Source organism: Kogia breviceps, chromosome 12, assembly GCF_026419965.1.
Source record: "Kogia breviceps isolate mKogBre1 chromosome 12, mKogBre1 haplotype 1, whole genome shotgun sequence".
Lineage (NCBI taxonomy): Eukaryota > Metazoa > Chordata > Mammalia > Artiodactyla > Physeteridae > Kogia > Kogia breviceps.
The window spans coordinates 84,885,948-84,908,813 of NC_081321.1; the positions used below are offsets into that span (position 1 = coordinate 84,885,948).

General features: G+C 41.6%; 1 protein-coding gene and 1 long non-coding RNA gene across 4 annotated transcripts in view; one reads left to right on the top strand and one right to left on the bottom strand.

The window, feature by feature from the left end:
• The window catches only part of LOC136792285 (uncharacterized), a 37,073-nt gene extending 22,897 nt beyond the window's left edge, over positions 1–14,176 (top strand). The window contains exons 3-5 of one of the 2 annotated variants that reach the window (XR_010835892.1): positions 3,305–3,415; positions 11,251–11,462; positions 13,943–14,176. This is a non-coding gene — a long non-coding RNA (uncharacterized lncRNA). Of the gene's footprint in view, positions 1–3,304; positions 3,416–6,889; positions 7,129–11,250; positions 11,463–13,942 lie in introns of those variants that run through there. The other variant, XR_010835893.1, reaches the window with a different exon arrangement.
• PAH (phenylalanine hydroxylase) overlaps positions 11,320–22,866 on the bottom strand; it is a 125,523-nt gene continuing 113,976 nt past the window's right edge. The window contains exon 15 of one of the 2 annotated variants that reach the window (XR_010835888.1): positions 11,320–11,442. The gene's annotated coding sequence lies outside the window, so the exon portion shown is untranslated. The remainder of the gene's footprint in view (positions 11,443–22,866) is intronic. The other variant, XR_010835889.1, reaches the window with a different exon arrangement.

Here is a 22,866-nt window from a genome sequence, read left to right on the forward strand (position 1 = left end):
GGGTGAGGCCACAACAGTGAGAGGCCCGCGTACCGCAAAATAATAATAATAATAATAATAATAATAATTCGAAGACCCCAAGACTCGATTTTAATTTCTTGGCTGAACTCTGCCTGGTAAAACGAGCCTATCACTTACCACTGTGTGATGCTGGGCTTCCACATTCTGGGCCTCAGCTTCCAGGCTGTAAAATGACAGGTTTGGAGGAGATGACGTCTCAGTTTCCTTCTGGTTTTAATGTCAGTAAAACTCCATGAAACTGTAAGTCCTCTCTCATAGGTTTGTGAGCAAGGAAGGAGGAGAAAAGAAGGGAAGCTTGACTTTTAAGAACCTAGATACGTCCTACAGCTGAGGGATGTGGTCCTCTGAGTAGCCACAGAATTTCTCCAGTTAGCTGAAAGGCATCCAGGTGCTGATTACATGCATAGGTTTGATAGAGGCTCCTTAACTTCTGGTTGACCTCTCTCCTGTAAAGAACCCTGGCTGCATGATAACTCTTTTACAAAAGTTGAGCTCACCTCGCCCAGAATTCCAAGAAAAGCTTGTGCATCTGCCACATCTGAGTGGAGACTCATTTGCCCCCTTCCGTCACCAAATCTCAACTCCCTCTCTCATCTTCCAGCCTGAATAAGAGAGGCATTCGTTTGTGTTAAGACGTTATCCCAGTCAAGCTATTCTTTAGAAAGTTGGGTGCCTCTAGGAGGGTCTCTGTGGTGGATGTGATCAGCCATTTCTCCCTTTAAGAGTTAGGGTGGTCCTCGCAGTCAGCGGCCCACCCACATTCCTGCAGCTTTACCACTTCACGGTGCACCAGTTACTTCTGACTGTAGATGTCAGCATTGCTTTGTCTGAGTGCTCTCTCCAAAGCCAAGGAAGGCCAGTCTGCCCACGTGCAAGGAAGCCTGGAGGTGCCAGAGAATTGACACCTCTCAGCCAGCACCCAACAAGACGGTGAACAAATACCACACTCTCTTGCTTCCTGGCGGAGTAACTTGTGGTAAGGTGACATATTTCCTGTGCCATTTTTCAGAGTTTTCACATAGGACTAAAGTCCATTTGTCCATGAAGGTAACTGGCTTAATGATGCACCCTTCATTGGCTGTCTTTTCTTCCAGCCTCTCTTCCCAAATAAACCATATGCACTTGAATCCTTGCCTCAAGCCTTGCTTCTGAGGGAACTCAGCTTGGGCATTTAGTTCATCAATATGCCTGCCAGTTACCTCCAGGGGACTGAGACAGCGGACATTTTTATAGGTAGAGAGGGAAAGTATATTCTGGAGTTAGGCTTGAAGGGCAGCCTGTGTCAAGAGTTACGGCAAGCAGCATAGGAGCCCTGAGGGACCGAGGAAAAGCCAGTGAGAGCAGGAAGCAGGTTGAAGAACGTGGGATCCTTCTTCAGTGTCATCACAAATAAAGCTTGGACATGTAACAAGGGCTCAAAAGTGTTTGTAGTCTTGTTGAGTATCTTCCTTTTGTTTGGTACTAGCTCTGGGGATCCAATTATTCATTTGTTCTTTCATTCATTGATTCAGTTACATATTCACTCATTCAACCATCAAAATCATTTCTTAGATACTTATGTTGTGCTAGGGACTGTGCTTGGCGCTGGAATGGAAAAATGAATAGAGCACAGCCCCTGACTTCAAGGTGCTTCCGGTCAAAAGGCTGTAAATGGAAGCCCCTACTAGAACCAAGGATACCTCCCTATTCAGACTTGCTTGGCTGGATCCTTTGTCAAAGGTCCTTGCTTGGCTCTGGAAGAGGCGGGCTGCACACTATTTTGCTCATTCAGGGCAAACAAGCAATAATGTAATGGCAGTAAGCCTCATAAAATGGTTATTTCTATTCCCGGACTGCTCCGGAATTCTATCTAATTTATAAACATTGTTTTATGAAAAATTGAGATCATTCTTGGAAGTGACCAGAGAGAGTGACCTTTGCTTGTTTTGGTGCAGTGTTTGTGTGTGAATGTGTACATGGTTGTTGTTGCTAAGGACGCAATGGCCAGCCTGGGGTGATGGCTGTCTTTCCATTCTGCACATTTCCTTAGTCAGGGAGGGTGTACCTGACGTCTCCCCCAGACATCCATTTCTCCCCGGAAAGAAAGAAATGGCAGCAGCAGCCTAACTAAGTTCCTGGGAGAGGCTGACCTCCCACAGTACCATGAGGACAAATCCCATCAATGCCTCCAGAAGCTTTCAGACCCAGACATCTTTGGGCACAGCCTGCAGGTGGTTTCTCAGGGGCTCTTTATCTAACCTCTGATGGGAGTCAGGTATTAATGCCAAGCTCTGTCTCTAGGGATTCACATCAGATTCCAGAACTCAGAGCTGGTAGAAACGTAGGGTGGTGTGCCTTATGTGGAGGGATTCAGGTGAAGTTTACGAATGATTAATCCCAGGAACAATTCGACATAGGAAGGGACAGCACTGAGGTAGAGTCACCTTACAGCTCTGTCACTCAACTTGCTGTGTGGCCCGGGATACATCACTTAACCTCTCTGAACCTCAATTTTCTCAAATTTTGGTAGAAATACCTGTCTCATACTGTATGAACTAATTCAGCAAATATTTATAATGTGTGTAAAATACACAGCAGCCTCTGCCAGGTATTTTGTTATGTTCTTTCCTTTGTGTGAGATGTTCTTTCCTCAGATATCTGCCTCTGGATCATCCCCTACCTTCATTTAAGTTTCTGCTCAAACGTTGCCTCGGTCAAGAAGTCTTTCCTCCCCCCACCCCGCCACCTCTCCTTTATTTCCTATCCCCTGCCCTGCTTCCCTTTTCTTCATAGCACTTATCATTACCTGAGATTATGTCATATCAATATACAGCTTTTTGTTAATCAGCTTGGTTTTATTTTCTGTCTCCCTGAACTAGAATGTATGTACCGTGAAGGCAAAGACTGCTTTGTTCATCGTTGTATCCCCAGTGCCCACAATGATACCAAGCACGTAAAGGTTGCTCAACGTATACTGGTTAAATCCACAGCTATTACGTGTTACTATTACTCCCAGTATATAACCCAGAGTGTGTATTCTGGACTAGCTCAGTGATGGGGAAGCCCAGATTAACCCTATATGTTCAAAATAATGCCCCCATCCGAATTTGCCAGACTTGATTAGCCTTGTATTTGGAAGAATGCATATTTTCCCTTAATATCCACAAAGGTCACTGTTTTTTCTGTGGTGTCATCCTACCGTCGTCTTCCCACCAGTCAGCCACCACAGTTTGTTCTAGCCCCGGGGCTGTTTTGGAAGTGAATCTGTGGACTCTGGGGTCATTTGTTCTCTCTTCATGGACAGGTGGCACAGCAGAGGGGAAGCTTCCAGCTGCTGCTCTGAAAGCCCTTGGAGGAGGTTGCAGTGGGCTGCACAGCTCCCTGGGGGCTTTGCTGGAGCCATCACACCCATGAGGTAATGGATGTGACCCTCTCACATAGCCAGAGCACATACGAATTAATTTAGAGAGAAAATTTCGAGAAAAGGTTGATGTCACTGGCCCCAGGGGTCCCTGGGTGGGGTCGTGTGGAGAAGACAGCCATTTCACTGGTCTGGCATGGTCTAGCTCTGAATTAAACAAAAATTGACGGGTAGGAAGACAGAGGCACAAGCAGCAATGAAATGTCAATGTAGATGGTAGCCCACCACTCTCTAAGGCCGTCGGTGCTTCCTATAGGGGCTATGCTGAACTAGAGGTTAAAATAAGAAAATCGAAATCCAGAAAGGTGAAGTTGCCTACCCAAGGTCGCACAGCTCATTACTGGTGGAACTGGGATTAAATACTTGTTTACCTCGTTCTGAGCTAGACTGTAAGCAAATTTAAGTCAAGGACTGTGTCTGTCTTGGTCATCATGGATTCCTCAGCACCTAGGACAGTGCCTGGTACTTACATATTTGGAACATTCCATACATTTGTACATTCACTAGTTTGAACTAATGTATTTAGGAAAAAAGAGTCAAAAAGGCAGAGACCGAAAGGGTGAGTGAGTGGCTTATCCCTGAACCTTTCAGCATTTTCATCTCAGCCCACAATCCCCCTCTATGACAGTTCTCCCCTGGTATTTTTACCAGCAGGTCCAAGGCTCTTCTTCCAAGAGAGCTTTGAAATACTTGATCCAACATTACAGTTGAAGAAAGAATCTAGCATTATTGTTTCTCCATTTTAGGGCCATTTACAAGAAAAAAAAAAACAACCCCACTTTTAGACTTTCATGTCCACGTTATTCCAGCAAGTCAACTGAATCCAATTCATCAACTCACTGGAAACAAATTGGCTCAAGGAACTGACCAGAGCTGACTAGTTAAATAGCTCTGTCCCTGGAAATGTAAAATGATACATTTTGTGTGTGACAAAATGCAGACTCCTGGGTTTGAAGCCCAGAGGTTTTCATTCAGTAGAGCCTATGAATATGCATTTTAACACGTATCCCGATGAATTGGATATAGAAGACATTGGGTGCAAAAGCCCTCATGCAGGACTCAAGAGATGAAAGTTGTAGTTGGGGACATGCCTCTGTGTAGCTATGGAAACTTGTCCAATTCACTTGATCTCCCTAGATGTGACATTCTTTTTTTTTTTTTTTTTTTTTGCGGTACGCGGGCCTCACTGTTGTGGCCTCTTCCGTTGCGAAGCACAGGCTCCGGACGCGCAGGCTCAGCGGCCATGGCTCACGGGCCCAGCCGCTCCGCGGCATGTGGGATCTTCCCGGACCGGGGCACGAACCCGTGTCCCCTGCATCGGCAGGCGGACTCTCAATCGCTGCGCCACCAGGGAAGCCCTAGATGTGACATTCTTACCTGGGCAACCAGCACATAATTCAGGGCTTGCAAACTAGCAACTTGGTGACTCAAAATGACAACCAGAAAAGTTTGGTATTGCCATTTTTTCTGGAGTTCTAGGTATTCTTAGTCTTTTAGGCCCGTCAAACCTATCAAGCGTGTTAAAATCAACCATAATCCACATCCCAAATTAAATATAATTTAAATTAGCTACAAAATAGTTGAATTGCAGTTGATTGGTTGGTATGTTACACTCTGTAAGTTTTCGAGTCAAAACTTTTTTGTTTTAGGTCTCAAACATATTTATAGGCTCTAAAAAAATCTTAGGTCCTAGGTACTATGCCTTTAGTAGCACCTACTAGATGAAACACCCCTAATTTTGTTTGGGTAATAGATTTTCACAGGCAACAAAACTAGCCAGGAGCTATCTTGATAGGAAGACAAGCAGTTTAGCCTCAGGGGTCTTACGCACTGTCCGATTACAAGTGTTCATATTGTCTACTTAGCCCTGGGATTTTTGCATATTATCTTTCAGGAGAAAGATTTTAAGATGGCTTTCCAGCCCCAACTCTTATTATTTTATAAATTGTAACTTCCCTGCCTATGAAGCGTAGGTCTTGCACATCAAATTGACTAGTATATCTGAGGTAAACAGGTGGCTCTATTCTATAATTTAAGGTTATCCATTTGTGATACAGAGTACCTGTTTGGCTAGATCCAAGCCTTAACCTCTCTATTTACTTGCCTCAAAATGCCAAGGCAGGGGCTTCCCTGGTGGCGCAGTGGTTGAGAATCCGCCTGCCGATGCAGGGGACGCGGGTTCGTGCCCCGGTCCAGGAAGATCCCACGTGCCGCGGAGCGGCTGGGCCCGTGAGCCATGGCCGCTGAGCCTGCGCGTCCAGAGCCTGTGCTCCGCAATGGGAGAGGCCACAACGGTGAGACTCCCACATACCACAAAAAAAAAAAAAAAAATGCCAAGGCAACTGACATATAGAGCAATAAATTCTCTAATGCATGGTGGAGCCATCAAAAAGTTATACAAAAAATACATTCATGATAATTTTAGAAACTCTCTTCACAGAGTATAAAGTCAATATGTATGAATAAATGAAGAAAGAAGGAAGGAAAGAAAGAGGAAAAAAGAGAGAGAAAAAAGAAAGAAAGAGAGAAAGGAAGGAAGGAAGGAAGAAAGAAAGAAAGAAAGAAAGAAAGAGAAAAGAAAGAAAGAGAGAAAGAAAAAGGAAGAAAGGAAAGAAGGGAGGGAGGAAAAAAGAAGAAAGAAATGAGGTTCACCAAGTTGAAATCTTCTGGGGTGTATAATTAACCCTTGGAAAGGGATAATCACTTGAAAAGTAGGGAAAAAGATAAAACACATTTTGTAAATAGATTCTCACTTTCTGGTTTCGATTAGTTTCCTCCCACAAGGGTACCAGAGTTAAGCATACATGTCTGAGTTCTGGACACCTTCGTTTCTGAACAATCTGGAAATGCTTTCACAAGGTTGTTTTCTCATTGATGAACCTTAATGATACCACCAAATCTCATCCAGCTAGAGTCTAAGTTTCATGAAGGCAGGAACCATTTCTATCTTGTTTTAGTACTGCATCTCCAGGATCTTGCCAAGAATAAGCTTGCAGTAAATATTCATCAAATGAATGAACTCAAGTTGCTTTTACAATTTTTATAGTACTACCAAGTAGCAATAAAGAAAATAAATAGAATTTATGCCTACTAGAAAATCTGAAAATAACATTACCACAAGAGACAGGTATGTGACTCTGGCTAAATCAAGTTAGCATTGGTTCTATAAATCTGGGGTCTGGATGGAAATAATGAAAAATGTATTGGTTATTCAGGTTAATTTTGGTCATCATGAGCAATGATAGTATATGACTGTCATTGCTCATGCCTTGGGCATGGGCTACATGACATTATGCCAATTCCAATTCAGTAGCTACTTGTTACATGTGCAGATGTCAAACTTTTCCCGTCATCATAGAAAGTTCTATTGTATAGTATTGCTATAAAGAAATGTCTCTTTTTTTTAAGCCTTTTTTGAATTTGTTACAATATTGCTTCTGTTTTATGTTTTGGTTCTTTGGCTTCAAGGCATGTGGGATCTTAGCTCCATGACCAGGGATTGAACCCTCACTCCCTGCATTGGAAGGTGAAGTCTTAACCACTGGACCACCAGGGAAGTCCCTGTCTCTTGTTTTTATCAAATAATCTTCTGGTTCATGTTGTTGGAACAGATTTAATTATCTGTATCTCAATTTCTGTGTCAAATACAGTATGGAAAAATGTTTGGTGCCATGATTAATCTATGGATAGATGAAATGCTATTTGGTAAAGTGAACTTTGTAGTATATTAATATATATTGTACTTGTTAGAAGCAAAAGATGAGTTTTTAAAAATTCAAAATTGCCATGAAGCTGATATTGAATACTAACACGAAGCTGCAATATAGATTTTCATAAATAAAATATCCCATATAATAAACATTATTTTGGTTTGACAGTTTATGTCAAGTATATTTGATATTTTCATTGCAGTGATTAGAACTAAGAAAAAGATAATCTGTTTATGAAAGTAGGTAATCTGTTTATTCAAACAGTATTAAAATACAAGCAAAAGAATAGATAATATTTTTAGAACAACCTTAGAAAGGAATTTAAAATTGTACCTCAAAGTAGATATATATATATATATATATATTTCATCTCTCACCAATAGTCTTATTCTTCAAATATATTTTCACCTTTTAAAACTCAGTCTCAATTCTACCTTTTTCTTTTTTCACAGCACTGGAAGGATTTTGTCCTTTAGAAAAGCATTTCCAAAGTAATGGTATGCAGATCACTTTAGATGGAACACAATTATTTCTTCAGTTTTAAATTTACATATTAGAAAAAGATAATTATTCCTTCAAAACCATGAATTCTCAGATAATGAGCTTTTTAAAAAATTAATTTATACAAAAGTAAAAGACAATTTATGGAAAATACTGGATAAATAATAGTAATGGTATCCTGATAGGAAAAAAAATCATGAAGTTAGTATGTATATAAATGACTAAGGTTTAGAAAATCCTGCTTAAAGTAACTACCAGTCTTATCTGGTAGACTATCCCTTAGATGTGTTGACTGAAAGAAAACCACACAACATAAGGGTTGTGGGTTTTGGTTTCATTCAGAAACCTTACTGAGGCCTATAGCCTGGGAAACAATCTCTGAGTAGCTCTGAGGAGACTGCCCCAAGAGGTAGGGGGAAGAAACCAATATATATGCTTTTTAGCTTGGGAGTATATGCAGGCAAGCACACATCTGGTTAAAAGATTACTGCTAGTCACAAAGATGTCTCAGTTAATGACTTTAGAGTGTGTGTATGTGTGGGAAGACACAAGAATCTGAGTTCATTAAAATTCTTCACGAGATATACATCTATCCATCTAAGGGGCCTACTCTTACAAATCATGGAGTGCCTCACCCTGTTTTTGGTCCTGATTTCCTTTCAGGGTGTATTGTCGCTCTGGAACTGCAGTGGCTAATGACTTAATCTTTGTAGAACAGGAGGATGGGCACCATTCTTTATTTTACAGTCCTCCCTTTTGGTCACAAATTCGACCAAGGTGTGGGAAGCATTTCGTGACCCATTTGCCTCACAGTGCTGTGAAGGCTAATTCCTTGGTCAGGTGAGGATTTCTTTGATAGGCCACTATGCTCTGACTGGACTGGACCTGGTTAATGCTAGCCGTAAGAGTCTCTGGACCACCGGCCTTACCCGTCTGTTATGGTCCAGGAAATGATTCTCCCTTGTTGCTTCTTCCCACATCTAGAGTTATACTAGTACAATAATTTTAATCTTATATGGGACTATATATTGGGCCAACCATTTTGAGTCTCTTAGCCATCATTATTTTTGTCAGAGACTCAGTTAGTTATGCATTAGGTAATACAAGAAACAACAATCTTATAAAATAGGCAGAATACAGTATATAACATAGCTAGAAGCATAAATTAGGTCATAAGTAAGAATTTAAGCCAAGAATTTCCATTAGATGCGGCCAAGTATATCTCCCGTTGTCTGATCCAATCTGTGCCGTACCCATCGCTATTTTTAAGGGTAATGATATACTGGAATTGTTCATAAGGGATATAGCCCAATTTCCTAGTGTTAATAGGCTGATTATCCTTAGTATGATCTAATTGCCCTAACATAAGGGGGCCTTTAAACTTAAATGACTGTAGCCTGTATGTAACCATCCCATAACTGAGGGAGAGTCCCTCATAAAAAATGGGTGGTTATGATTTTTGACTGAAACTTAGCTCATCGCTCTGATTGAGCTTGAGTAGCTTTTAAAGAAAATTCATATTTATGGCCAGGGTCATAGCAAGTACGATTGCCTGGCCAAATGAAGGGATCTCATCTAATAATATCAATAGTATCCTGAATAGAACTATAACTTCTTTCTTCGAAATTAATTTTCTAAGGACCATGTAATCAGAGCCCTGGAGAGGAGAAATCCACCAAGGTAAACCAGAAGTACTAGATGTAGATAATTGACCATAAACCCAACAATCGGATTAATTTTTATGCTCTGCATAGGGTCGTGCCCATGATAGAAAAGCATTTGATTCACAGGCAAAATGTCCAAGAAAGTACTATAAATAATCATATGGGTCAGGTCCAGCACCTTGGGATAGCTGTCTGCTTCTGGTGTCATCTTCTGGTCCTGGCATGGGTGTCATTTCTCCTCTGTTTGAGCATTATTTTAAGGTGAATTTGAGGTCAGCAGTCCTCTCTATAGACCAGTCCAGTGCTGGGTCCCCTTTAATATGGGAAATATGAATCCAAGAGCCAATTTCCTTCTGTTTTTTTTTTTTTTCCACTGCACATGAGCTAGTTAAGAGTACATGATAAGGGCCCTTCCATCTAGGTTGGAGGGAGTCCTTTAAATGATGTCTTTTCCAATACACATAATCTGCTGGTTGCAGGTCATAAGACATCTAATCTTCATCCAAAGATAAATTACCTTAAATAAAAGATAGATAAGCTTCAAAAACAAGCTTAGAGGGCTTCCCCGGTGGCGCAGTGGTTGAGAATCCGCCTGCCGATGCAGGGGTCACGGGTTCGTGCCCCGGTCTGGGAAGATCCCACATGCCGCGGAGCAGCTGGGCCCGTGAGCCATGGCCGCTGAGCCTGCGCGTCCGGAGCCTGTGCTCCGCAACAGGAGAGGCCACAACAGTGAGAGGCCAGCGTACCGCAAAAAAACAAACAAAAAAAACAAGTTTAGAATGTGTTTTTCCTAATTCAATTAAGCTTTACAGTAATGCAACATAGTTACAAGGAGCCACCTAGGAAGTGAGTTGAGGCAGTAAACACCAAAATGCAAAGTCAATTAACAACACTAGAACTTAATATCCACTGAAACATTTTTTTTCTCTAAAATTAACCCTCATTTTTATCAAATAGAGCTGAACTAAGACAAATTTTTCCACAAAATAAGCCTGGTTTCAATAAACTTGGTTTGACTATTTCCATAAGTGGAATTGATCATAGGCTCTTTTAAATTGGCTTTACTGGAACTTTTCATAAGGACTCTCAGATTGAACTTTAAAAGGCCTCTCAAGGCAAAGAAAGCCACGCCAAATACTTGACATCAGATTTTGCCTGCAGTACCTACAGATTTGGGTGAATTCCCCTCTTCTTGAGGTCCCCAAAATATTTTGAGGTTCTTGCATTTGCCAGGAAGTAACTTCCTTTATTCACCTTGTAAGGATGATGGGAAACCTGTGAGCAAGGTACCAGGTCATTTTTCCAAGGGGCTTTATGGCTCCATAAAGGCCACCTTAGTTCTTGAAAGCTCTCTGGTCATATTTGATCTTGCGTATATTTTCAAATATATCATTCCAATCAAAGCCACAGTGACATAACCAATGTTCCCAATCATGTCTAAGAAGAACAGATTCTTACTGAACTTATGCAAATAACTATATTACCATGAAAATAAGAATGCTCACTAAGAGTTTCCAATTCTGGAGGGATCAAGTAGAGAGAAAAAGATAAAGGTTTCAATTCTGTTTACAAAGGTATAATTTACCAAATTGCTGTAAGCTATAATTAGTTTAAGGGGAAATGTTTCCTTATATCTGGAAAACAAAGATTAAAAGCCAGTAATATTTTAGACAAAAAGTCATAAAATTATCATTCAGCCTTATATAACTAATTCTTGTTGATCTTCTGATAACAGTTTTATGAAGCCATCAGAGTCTTCATTATAACTCTGTAATTTCTTATCCAGTTCAGTGGTATGATCTGAAAGTTATCAGAAACCTGTACTTGTCAAAAAGTCCTTTCTATGAATCTTCTAGAAGAGAGGTATTTTTATTAAAATAATAACTGCCTATAAATGACCAAAGACTTTCTCAGTGTCCTTCAACTACATCAAGTCCCTCTTTATCCACCACAGAATAAGACTCAGGATCGTCAACCAAAATGGGAGATCTGAGAACAAGAGAGACTTACTGAGTCGTCTGGACTTGCCGAGGTGGCAAATGGGCATAAGGGGCCCCTAGCGGTGGCATGGCTTTGGATCCTCACAGCGTTCAGGAGAAGGAGAGAAGTCTGCTCTGGTCCCTTCGTGGTCATCACAAGCTGTCCACTGAAAGGAAAACGCACAATGTAAGAGCTGTGGGTTTTGGTTTTATTTAGGGATCTTTCGGAAGACAATAGCCTGAAAAACCACCTCTCGACAGCTCTGAGGGAACTGCCCCCAACAGGTAGGGGAGAAGTCAGTTTATATATGATTTCTGACTAGGGAATACATGTAGTCAAGCATGCATCTCGGTAAAGTATTACTGCTAGTCACAAGGTACAGATATCTCAGTTAATGATTTTAGAGTGTTTCTATATTTCTATGGAAGATGCAGGAATCTGGGTTCATTAAAGTTCTTCCTGAGATATACGTCAACTCTCTAAGGGGCCTGTTTTTCCAAAGCACAGAGTGCCTCATCCTGGTTTTTTGTCCTGAATTCCTTTCAGGGAGAACTGTTGGTCAACGACCGCAGTGGCTAATGATTTGATACTTGTATAAATCAAGTATGGTGAGCAACACGTTTTGTTTTACAGATGTTTTAACTTTGTTCTAACCTGGCCTGTGTTGGTCAGAGGTGCCACTCTTATTCCAGCTCTAATTCTCCAACATTATTTAGAATCTCAGTCTTAGTTTTGGATTCCCATGAAGAGATGAGCATTTCCTCATTTTCCCAGAACACACCACACTCTGTTTAGCTTCTGTGCTGAAGCCTGTGGCTTTCTAGTTTCACCTCTCTACTTTTGTATTTTCCTTCCCAGGAAAATTCAGTTCTGACTGGTATTTGATATCCTTTAAATACATACTTTATTCTTGGTTTAGTGACATTAGCTTTGAGAATAGAGAGTAACATGACAGGAGCCTTCCCATCAAATCAGAATTCAAATGAATGTTAACCCTTCAGTTAAATAATGGGCCCGTGGATTTATATTTAGGTTCAATTTTAAAGAGGGATGGCATTTGTCATGACATTATGGAAGCATTTCTCACAGCGTGTTCTGTTGAACACCAGTCCTCTATGTTGGCCAGCGGGAGGAGGAGAGTTCCAAAGCCAAATAAATGTAGGAAACAGTGACTATTAAATTCTTCCTCTTGGAGTCTCACATTGCGAACATTATAGTGTAATGGTCAAATATGCGAGGTCTTTAGCTAGGTGGCCTGTGTTTGAAACTCCGCTACCACTTAGGAGCTCTGTCCCTCCGTTTCTTCATCTGTAAAATGGAGAATTGTGTCAGTGCCTGCTCATAGGACGTCTGTGAGAATTAAATACATCAATGTAAGTAAAGCCCGTCACACAGTGCCAGGTACAATGTGAACATGCCCTGGTGTTGACTTTGGACCACAAAAGTATTTTAAAGTTTCTGAGAGGTCTTGCAGGGAAGACACCTTTTAACTTTACTTAAACCACAGTTACCTAAACTTATTTGACTATGGAACCCTTTCTTCAAGGATAATTCTTCAGACTGAATATTTATTGGGTCAGTCATTTGGGAAACACTTCTTGGAAGGCTTGTGTTTGAAAGCCAGGAGCTCAGAAAGCCAGTCGTTTCCTCCAAGGTGCTTTTCTATGTAAGGATATGCTGCCCCCAGGTGGACAGAAAGGTCTTGGCCAGAAACTTGGAGTTGAAAGAGCCAAGCTCTCCACCGGTGCAGTTAAGAGAAAGTGAAACACACAAACAAATGTTTTTTTTTTTATAAGACATATCTTAAAACAATTTGAAAAAGAGCTCTTTATGAAAATACTGAGAGTAAAATAGATATTACCAGGCAGAGGGAACACTAAAGGCTAAGGCTGTAAGTCACCTCCCATGAAAAGATATTGTTTTCATTTTTATATGCCCTGATTGGACCACTCGAGGCAGGCACAACATAGGTGATCAACTAATGTTTGCAGAATAAATGATTGCCTGGTTGATTTCTCTCAACGAGGGGCAGAAAATCCAACTGAGTTGTGTCTCTCCAATCTGCTCTATAGGGATCTTAAGCAACTGCTGCAGATCTGTATAAAATGTCAGATAATATGGCTTGGAATGTTTTTCTCTGGGATGATTCCCTACACACCAATGAAGGGAAGTAAGCTAATAGCATTTAAACAAAGGTATCGACTAGAATTAAAACTCAAAGGTGCTGAACAGTTAACTAGCAAATTCAACTACCAGAAGAGCGAGTTCTAAAAAATTACAACCCTGTAATGAAGTTTTTCCTGAAAGAGCTATATGAGAAAGTGGATGATGGGACCAGCGGTTCTCAACAGGAGCACATGGAAGAAGTTCCTACTTTCCAAGGTCTTAAGATCATTCTTTCTCCTCCTCTTCCCACCCTTCCTTCTCCTTCCCTTCTCCTTCTCCTTTGCCCTCCCCCCTCCTTCCCCCTCCCCTTCCTCCCCCTCCTCCCCCCTCCCCTTCCTCCTCCTCCTCTTCTTCCTCTTCTTCCACGTAAGTTCTTTCCTTGAGCACGGTTGGGAAGATAGACATAATAAATGCAGTGATCTAAATGCCAACACTAGAGAGGGCTAGGATGACTGAGAGAAAACCTGCGCCTTGTTTCATTAGGGAATCTTTTGTTACAGGCCACACTAAATGACTTTGATTGGGTCAAGAAGCAATAAGAGACTTGTCAGAAACACCCTGGATTGCTGAGCAACCAATGCGTAGAAGGAATGGAAGCAGAAAAGCTCAAGATTCTTCAGCAGCCGAAATTCACGAACAGTCCGTCATGAACCCTTAACAGTATTCATTTTTAAGGACAGTTTCTGCGTCTGTTCCCAACCTCAAATTCTAGAAAGAGAAGAGCTAATTATCCAGACTGAGATCACGTGTGCACTGAATATTTTCTGTTTTCTCCTCCAGATCCATTCTCTAATCTTCTCCATCCTGTCTTGTGCGCCAGGGAAGTCAACCTGTATGGACTGGATCAAGGATCTCTTGTCTTATGACTTCCATTTGGGTTCAGCTGATGGAAAGCACTGCAGGAAACTGGAGGGAGGTAGGTGGGAGGAGAGTAATTGGGGGTATTTGTTCTCCCAGCTCCCTCCATGCTGGGCCATGCGGCCTGGCTACCTCTCCCCACTCAAAGTCATAGCTCCTGGCAGATGTCTTTCCTTTTATGCCTAGGGCCAAGGTACTGCCTATCCTTTTTCAATTTCCTTATACCTTGCCCACACTATCTAGTGTATCTGGTCCCAATATTAAACTCTTCCCCATTTACCCAGTTTGAGTATCTCTTCTGTTTCCTGCTGGGACCTGATAGATACCAGAGACCTACCAAAGAATCCACCAGGCAATTACTTAACCTCTCTGGGCTACAGTCTCATCAGCTGAAAGACTGGATCAGTACCTCACAGGGCATTGGGTTAATTAACCCGATAATTATTAACCCTTCAATGGGTTAATAATACATGTAAAGCTTGGCACATAAAAACTCTCAATACAACTAGGCTATTATTATTATTTTGTCTTTGCAGTGAGGTTATTTAAAAAAATATATATATATATATGTAAATGTGATTTAAAATGTTACCTTTTTGAGAACTTTCACACAAGCACTTTTCAAAATCAGGAAAAATGTATGTGTTGCCATGTGTCTATACTTGGGGCAGGGAAAAGTGGCATCACAGGGGCTCCGAGCCCTGCCCAGTGGTAGGTAAGTAGCAGGTTCTCAGCGGTTATGCACTGATTCATACTCACATCTTAGAGATGGGCTGCAAGCAGCTAATCCACCCACTAGTCACCCTCCACTGCTGAATGCCATGAGAGTGGGTCTTTAGAAGAGCCCCACCAGCAGACACTGTCCCTCCTTCTCCCCGGAGCAACACGACATGCTGGCCCAACCTACAAGATACAAAATATTCCCGCGAGGATAATAATTCTCTTTCCAGGAAAAGCTCTGGACACAGGAACACTGCCTGTGTGGTTTGCTTACTCTCTGTAGCCCAAAGCCTTAATGTATGCTCTTAGCTTCTGTACTCCAGATCTGTGTTACCCTGGAAAGGAAGAGACTAGCTGAGAAAGCGCCATCCTTGGGCCATGGTTCCATTCGTTCTAGAAGAAGAAGCTACAGCAGTCCTAGTGTTGAGGAGTGCCATTCAAGAGAGGCAGCATGGCCCAGTTGACAAAGGATGAGCTACAAAGCCAGAAAGACCTGAGTTCAAATCCTAATTCAGTCGATTCGTAGCCGGATAATCTTGGGAAAGTTACTCACCCTCTCTGGGCCAAAGGATCCTCATCAGCAAAATGGGGGATACTTTCTACTTTTGTAGGATTCTTGTAAGGATTAAGTGAGAAAAAAATGTAAAGTGCCTGACATGGTGCCTGGCCCATTAACTAAATAGTGACTACCGCTGGCTGGAATAATTGTCGTTTTTTTACTTGTTAATTGTTAATGTCCTTGCCTTTCGTGCAAAGTGACCCCCGAAAGCAACTCATAGACCCTTAGACTTTGAGTTGGAAGAGTCAACTACTTTAACATCCCCACCTTCCCAAGCCCATTCCATAGAGAACTCCAGAAAGCCAATTGGGCAGAATGTGGGGATACTTCTGAGACATCCAGTTGGCTTAAGTCTAGACGCATTAATAATAGTTTGCATTTACTCAGAGTCGCTGTGTGCCAGGCACTGCACTAAAACCTTCATAAACATGAAGTTATCTCTAAGTTAATCCTCAAAACAGTCTATGTTTTCGTTCCTACCATTGCCCCTCCCCCATTTTACAGATTATGAAACTAAGGTTCCAAAGTGTTAAATGACTTTCCCAAAGTCACATAAGCCCACGAGTGGACTCAGAATTTGACCCAGGCAGCCTGATCTCAGAGCCCCCGCTCCTAAGCCTTATATTGTAAGGCCTTAATTACCTGGCTGCAAGACACAGCAAGGCGCAGCCACATTCCAGGATAGCTATTTGGCTTGAACTGATGAATTAACCAGCAAAGCAAGCGATCCGATTGATTTGGCCATGCTGCACCTACCAGAGATATAAGTATAATCACTCAGAGAGCTTCTCAAAAAGTACCAATTCCTGGACCTCACTGGAAGATTCTTATTTAATTGCTCTAGGGAGGAGTCTGGGTGTAGAAAACAATTAAAGCTCCCCAAGTAGTTTTAACGTGCAGCTAGTGTTGAGAACCACTGGTGTGGACTCTCGCTGCCCTTGATGGGCACTTGATGTTGCCACTAGTTCTTGGAGTCCCTTAGGGGTGGTCTGTTTATCTTGACATTTAGTTCTGAATTAATCCTCATATGTTAGGCAATAATACATTGTGTAAATTCTGACTTACCATACCGCTTTGCCTGGAAACATGAGAATTTCCAAGGAGAATATTTTTCTCTATTACTAAGTGTAGTCAAGTTTTCTTTGGAAAATGGCAACATCCAAATCCTTTCCTACTAATCATGTATTATAAAAAAAAATCGCTTTGAAACATTGCAAGGCAGCCAACACCATTCAGTAAATTACACCGTGTAACTGGCTTAGGCCTCATTAGGCTCTCGCCCTCTTTGGCTTTATCAAGGGAACAGCCACTTCTCGTTGCAATCCCTTATGGGAATGGATTTCTTCACTTTTCTTTGAAAGGTCAGTACATCCCCCTTTCCTGTATCCCTCATCAAGTAGTGGCAGCTCAGTCTTTCGTTATCTTCTTGTGCAGCTCCCTTGGGGAGGCATTTCACTTACAAAGAAGAGATGTTTGCAATTTTAGATAATCTATATTTGAAAAAGAAAGAGAACAATGTTAGTTTTTTAAGATGGTTTTTTTTTGACATTGACCGTTTTTAATGTCTTTTTTGAATCTGTTACGATATTGCTTCTGCTTTATGTTTTGGTTTTTTGGCCGTGAGGCATGGGGAATCTTAGCTCTCCAACCAGGGATCGAACCCACACCCCCTGCATTGAAAGGCGAAGTCTTAACCGCTGGACCGCCAGGGAAGTCCCCAGAACAATGTTATTTTGAACAAGGGTACTTCTAGTGAATCCTATTAGTTATCTATCCAGCATTTCCTTTCTTCTTTCCTACCAGGACATGGTTTTGTTTAGGTATCTTTCCCCTCCCTTGACCAGAGTGTGCTCAGTATTCCAGTTGCTCCTTGCACTGCATTTTATCCTTCTCCGCCCTGACCTAGGGCTGGGTGCCTGACCTGGTGATGGGCATATGCATTGATGGCATTAATGGCTCCTGGCACTGTGGCTTTCAGCAACTGGAAGACGAGTGAGGTTGGGGTATTTATTCTGTGGGCTTCCTCCGTGGCTAAGCAGTTGCAGGTAGACAGCATTCCTTTATAAACAGACAAAGGTCCTCTTGGATAGCCCTCTCCCTCCAATTCTCTGTGTGTTTGCTCTAATAACAGCCCCCTACTTCCCAGGCTGAGGGTCAGTAGTGGCTCTTTGTAGTTGAGAGCCCCTGAGCACTGCACCACCCCTTGCTGAGTTCCTTTCACTTTGCCCACAACTTCATAAACAGTCACTTTATTACATTTTCCTCATTTACCTAGTTTTAATATGTCATCTGCTTCCTGCTGGGACCCTAAGACATCCCATGACTCACATCTCCAGTTTCAGGGGCTGGATCCTGATTAGTCTAATCTAGTCACAGTATCCCATTTGCCAGCAATCAGTTCAGACAACCAGGATTAAGGCAGTCAGTGCATGGTACTCCCTTAACACATGTTTTTGATCCAGAGATGGGCACCTATCTTACGTAGGCCAATCAGATGGAAGGTGTTTCTTATTCTGTCCAGGCTGCTGTAAGAAAACACCACAGACCGGGTGGCTTATAAACAACAGAAGTGTATTTCTCACGGTTCTGGAGGCTGGGAAGTCCAAGATCAAGGCACCAGAGTTCGAGTGAGAGGGTTCTGTGCAAGCCCTCTTTCTGGTTCATAGCTGGCATTTTCTAGCTGTTTCCTCACATAGTGGAAGGCGAGATGGATCTCTGTGGGGTTTCTTTTATAGGGACACTAGTCCCATTCATGAGGGCTCCACCCTCATGACCCAAGCACCTCCCAAGGGCCCCATCTCCTCATACTATCATCTCTGGGGGTGAGGGTTCCACCATACGAACTTTGGGGGGACACAAACGTTCAGACCATTGCAGAAGGGAAGAACAAGTCTTCAGCTTCTTTCAGTAACCATCCTGCGAGCATGAAGGATGTCATTGTAAAGACAAAGCACACTCATAGGGCAAAGCCAAAGTAATGTCACTGGAGCCCCAATTGTCACATCTGTGGACTTACTGTTATGGGAAATTACAAATCCTCTTATAGGTTAAGCCAGTTTTAGTCAGCTTTGCTTTGTAATTGGCTGCTGAAAGCACCACAACCAATATAGTTTTATCAGCATTTCTTTTATTTGTGTAGCAGCCATTGGGCCCATTTGATTTTACATGTCAGTGAACATGTGAATGATTATAATAATAGTAATAACTAAGGTCATATGTGCTAATAACAGCTATGTGCCAGGGTTCTTCAAAGCACTCTATCTATAATTATTAATTTGGTTAATCATCACAGCAACTCTATTTGGTAGGTGCTATTGTTGAGCGTATTATGCTTTTTAGGATTATGCTTTTAAATGGCAGACAGAAGGCACAGAGGTATAAAATACATACTGCAAGTCACCCAGCTGGTAAGTGGGAAAGCTGGACGGATTTGAACTCAGGCAGTCAGATCCTGGGGTCTGTGTTCTTTATCGCTATATTCCAGCACACTGTGGATTAGGGACAGTAGGTTGTATGCCCATATTTCAAATGGGGAAACTATGGTTCAGAGAGCCAAAGAGCTAGTTAGCAGAAGACTCAAGACTCACATTAGATCTAGTGCTATTTCCACTATGCGGCCTTTCCCGCCCAGTGAATTTTCCATCCAGGGTCTTTCTAATAATTTGTGGAACAATCAATGCAAGTAAGAGTTTTCTACCCTTCTAAGCTGTCCTCAAGTGGAACTGGGAAGGGACTCCCTCTAGGGGCCACTAAATATAAGGCAGCCTACAGATAACACACACAGTCTTTATTCAAACTTTTTATCTCACACACTCCCTAAAAGAATGCTTTAAAACCATATACCCCTTATATATTTTGAAGTTATTGTTTTATCATATGTCGTAAAGAATATAATTCCCGCTGTATTAAAATATTGACATTTAAAATAAAACTGTAGACCATACTTCCACAGGTATCCAATGAAATCTGAATTCCATTGCAATTTGGTACTCATCATAATCCATTCAAAATATGTGAATATACACTTTGCTCATAGTTAGAAAATTTATATCTTTCTCTTTTTAAAAAATGTCATTTTCCATTCCATATTGCATGCAGAATTTTACCCTAATGCAGTATACTTCATTTCTTAAAGCATTTTATTGATCTTTGCAATAAAAATATGAATATAAATTAAAAGTAAGTATGTTTTTAAAAAATTTTCCTGCAACTATAAGATCCTAAGGCTTAAAATATTTCTTTTGGATTGAGTAAAATGTACAAATATTATTAATACACAATTTATAAATAGTTAAAATCTACAAAAGTTCACTTTAATTGGAAATGCATTTATTAATTAGGTAAATGAGGGGTTTTTTTCTACCTCCATTAGTTCATATAGAGCTAGTTTACTTATTGCTAGAATGAGTCAGGAACCAGTATTGATTCTATCTGTGTGTTTTAAAAAATTTTATAGTTGTAGGTACTGAGAAACCTTATTGATGTAAGTAGGCAAATGAGAATATAAGGTTTATTATAGTAATGCCCCTCAATTATCTGAACACCTTCAGATTCTTTGCCAAAAGTATAGAGTGATCTATCATCAGAAATTATTTTAATGGACAATCAGATGTTTATTTTCTTCATAGCCCTTATCACACAAAATATTGGGTTGGCCAAAAGTTTCATTCAGGTTTTTTCCATAAGATGGTACAGAAAAACTTGAACAATTTTTTTTGCCAATCCAATAATTTCATTCTTGATTTTATGTCTCCCTTCCTGCCTCCTTACCCATATATCAGGATGCAGACATCACAAAAGCAGGAAACTTGTTTGCATTCTTTGGAATAATGTCTGGCACATAATAGGTAGTTAACAAATATTTTTTGAACAAATGACTGAGGTAACCTGGTCCCTAAGGGGAGGCAATTCTGGTGATTCTGTTAGGACAGGGGATGAGGGAAGATTGGATGTATAGGTGACTGGGTTCTCCATGAGCTCAACTGTTGAAGCTTCCTTCTTCTCCATAAGTAACCTCTTTGAAGTACACTGTTGTTTCAGTAAAACAGAGATTCTCTTCCCATCCTCAAATGTGAAGCAGGGGCAGCTCTCTGATTCTCCTATACCTCTGTCCTCAGGTACCTTGGCAGCCCTCCCCTGTCCACTCCTCAGTAGGTCTTCTTGATAGATCTCCCAGTAGACTGAAAGGCTATCTATGGTGTCCTTGGGTAATTTTAGGGTGTCTGGTATGTCCACCAAACTTTGTTCATTTCCCTACTATGTGCCACAGCTTCTAGAAGGCTCCAATGGTACCTTAACCTACATTCCCTTGCCGTTTGAAGGTCTACAAGTTGCATTGTCATATTTGAGTTTTATTCTTACCCTGGCTTTGTGAGGTGGACAGGACTGGTTTTATCATCCTTAATTTAAAGATGACAAAACTGAAGCCCAGGGAGGTAGAGAAACATGCTCAATATCACATCATTAAAAGATGGCTGAGGGCTTCCCTGGTGGCGCAGTGGTTGAGAGTCCGCCTGCCGATGCAGGGGACACGAGTTCGTGCCCCGGTCTGGGAAGATCCCACATGCCGCGGAGCGGCTGGGCCCGTGAGCCATGGCTACTGAGCCTGCGCGTCCGGAGCCTGTGCTCCGCAATGGGAGAGGCCACAGCAGTGAGAGGCCCGCGTACCGCAAAAAAAAAAAAAAAAAAAAAAAAAAAAAAAGATGGCTGAGTATGGGTTTGAATGCCTAGTCTAGAAGTAGTATAGATTTAAATTTAAATCTAGCCTGCTTTAGCAATTTACTAATGTGACTACAGTACTAGGAAAGTAACTTAGCTTCTCTGAACTTCAGTTGAGGAAATTAATGTATTTACAGCTTTACCACTCACAAGTATATTGCCTTCCCTGCCATGAGGAGGTATTATATTTATCCCCATTTTAAAGATGAAAAACTGAGGCATAGCATAGAAGAGTAGTATAGCCTCAAATAGTATGAGCTTTGGAGTCAAGCCACCCGAGCTCAAGTCCTATCTTTGTCACTAACTAGCTAAGTCACCTTGGGCAAGTTACTTAAGACCTGCCTGGCACAAGGTAAAAGTCAATATATGTCAAATAATATTATTAGTCAACTCATCCAAGGCCACAGACAAACAATGGCAGCGCTAGGGTTCAAAGCTAGTCAATCTGATCCCAGAGATTATACTCTGAACCATGATACCATGTTATCTTTAGAGCCAGAAATTTGGAAGGAGATAGGAAGTTAAATACGAGAGAGAGAGAGAGAAAAGTTTTACGGGGTGTGTGTGTGTTTGAGAGATATTAAGTACAGGAGAGAGAAAGGAGAGAAATTTGTGGAGTATCAGAGTATTTTGCTGTAAGGAAAGAAATAGTTTCCTTTAGATGCCCTTTCCAAAGATTCCAGTAAGGAATTAAATTGCTCAACAGTGCTTCTTTACCACGAGTATGATGTTTCTTTAGAAAGCAATACTGTGATAAGATAGGCCATAAGGCAGTGCAGCTTTATTTGGGTTAAAATTTCTGAAAGAATTCCAGCAGTTCACTCTGAATAGGGCCTCAAATGTGGGGCTTTGGAGATAAGGGGCAGAAATTACTAGGGTAGATGCCAGTGTGTGTTCCACCAGCAGCAATGGGACCTGCATATTATGGATACTCATTCTATCCTGGGAAATGATCAACCGGCCAATCAAGATTTCTACCCGGTAAGTGTGTCGAGGCAGAAGCCATGCTCCTTCTCTGTTCCTATGTCCTTCCATCTCGGTGCCACACTAATGAAACCCACTCTTCCCTCTGGCAAACTGCACCCAGGGAGCCCTGCCTCCCCTTCCAAGGTAGCTAGGTCCCTGCCCACATTCTTGGCCTGGAGAAGACAGATGGTCTCCTTTTTTCAGCTGGTGTTAGGTGTTACCTATGGCCACTTGCTGGGTGAAAATGAATAGGCTCTGCACTGGCCTGTAGCCTTAATACCTTCCATCAACTAGCTCTACCTTTCGCCTGTAGTTCCAACAGCAACACCAGCCCCAGCACCAACAATCATATGTAACACGTACTGAACAAATGACTACATTTGCTTGCTGAAGCCAAATATGTGTGCTGTAGAGTGTTACCTCCCTTTATCTCAGAGGAATGCTGTGCTGCAGGATGTCTCTGGTCTCCTTCCAGTGTCCAGATTCTGTAAACTCATTGTATACTATACGGTCCTTTATGGTTCTTCTACAAGATGTTGTTATTCTTATTAATAGTTAAAATGAGGGCTAACATTTCTTAGACACTATATGCCATTGTGGTAA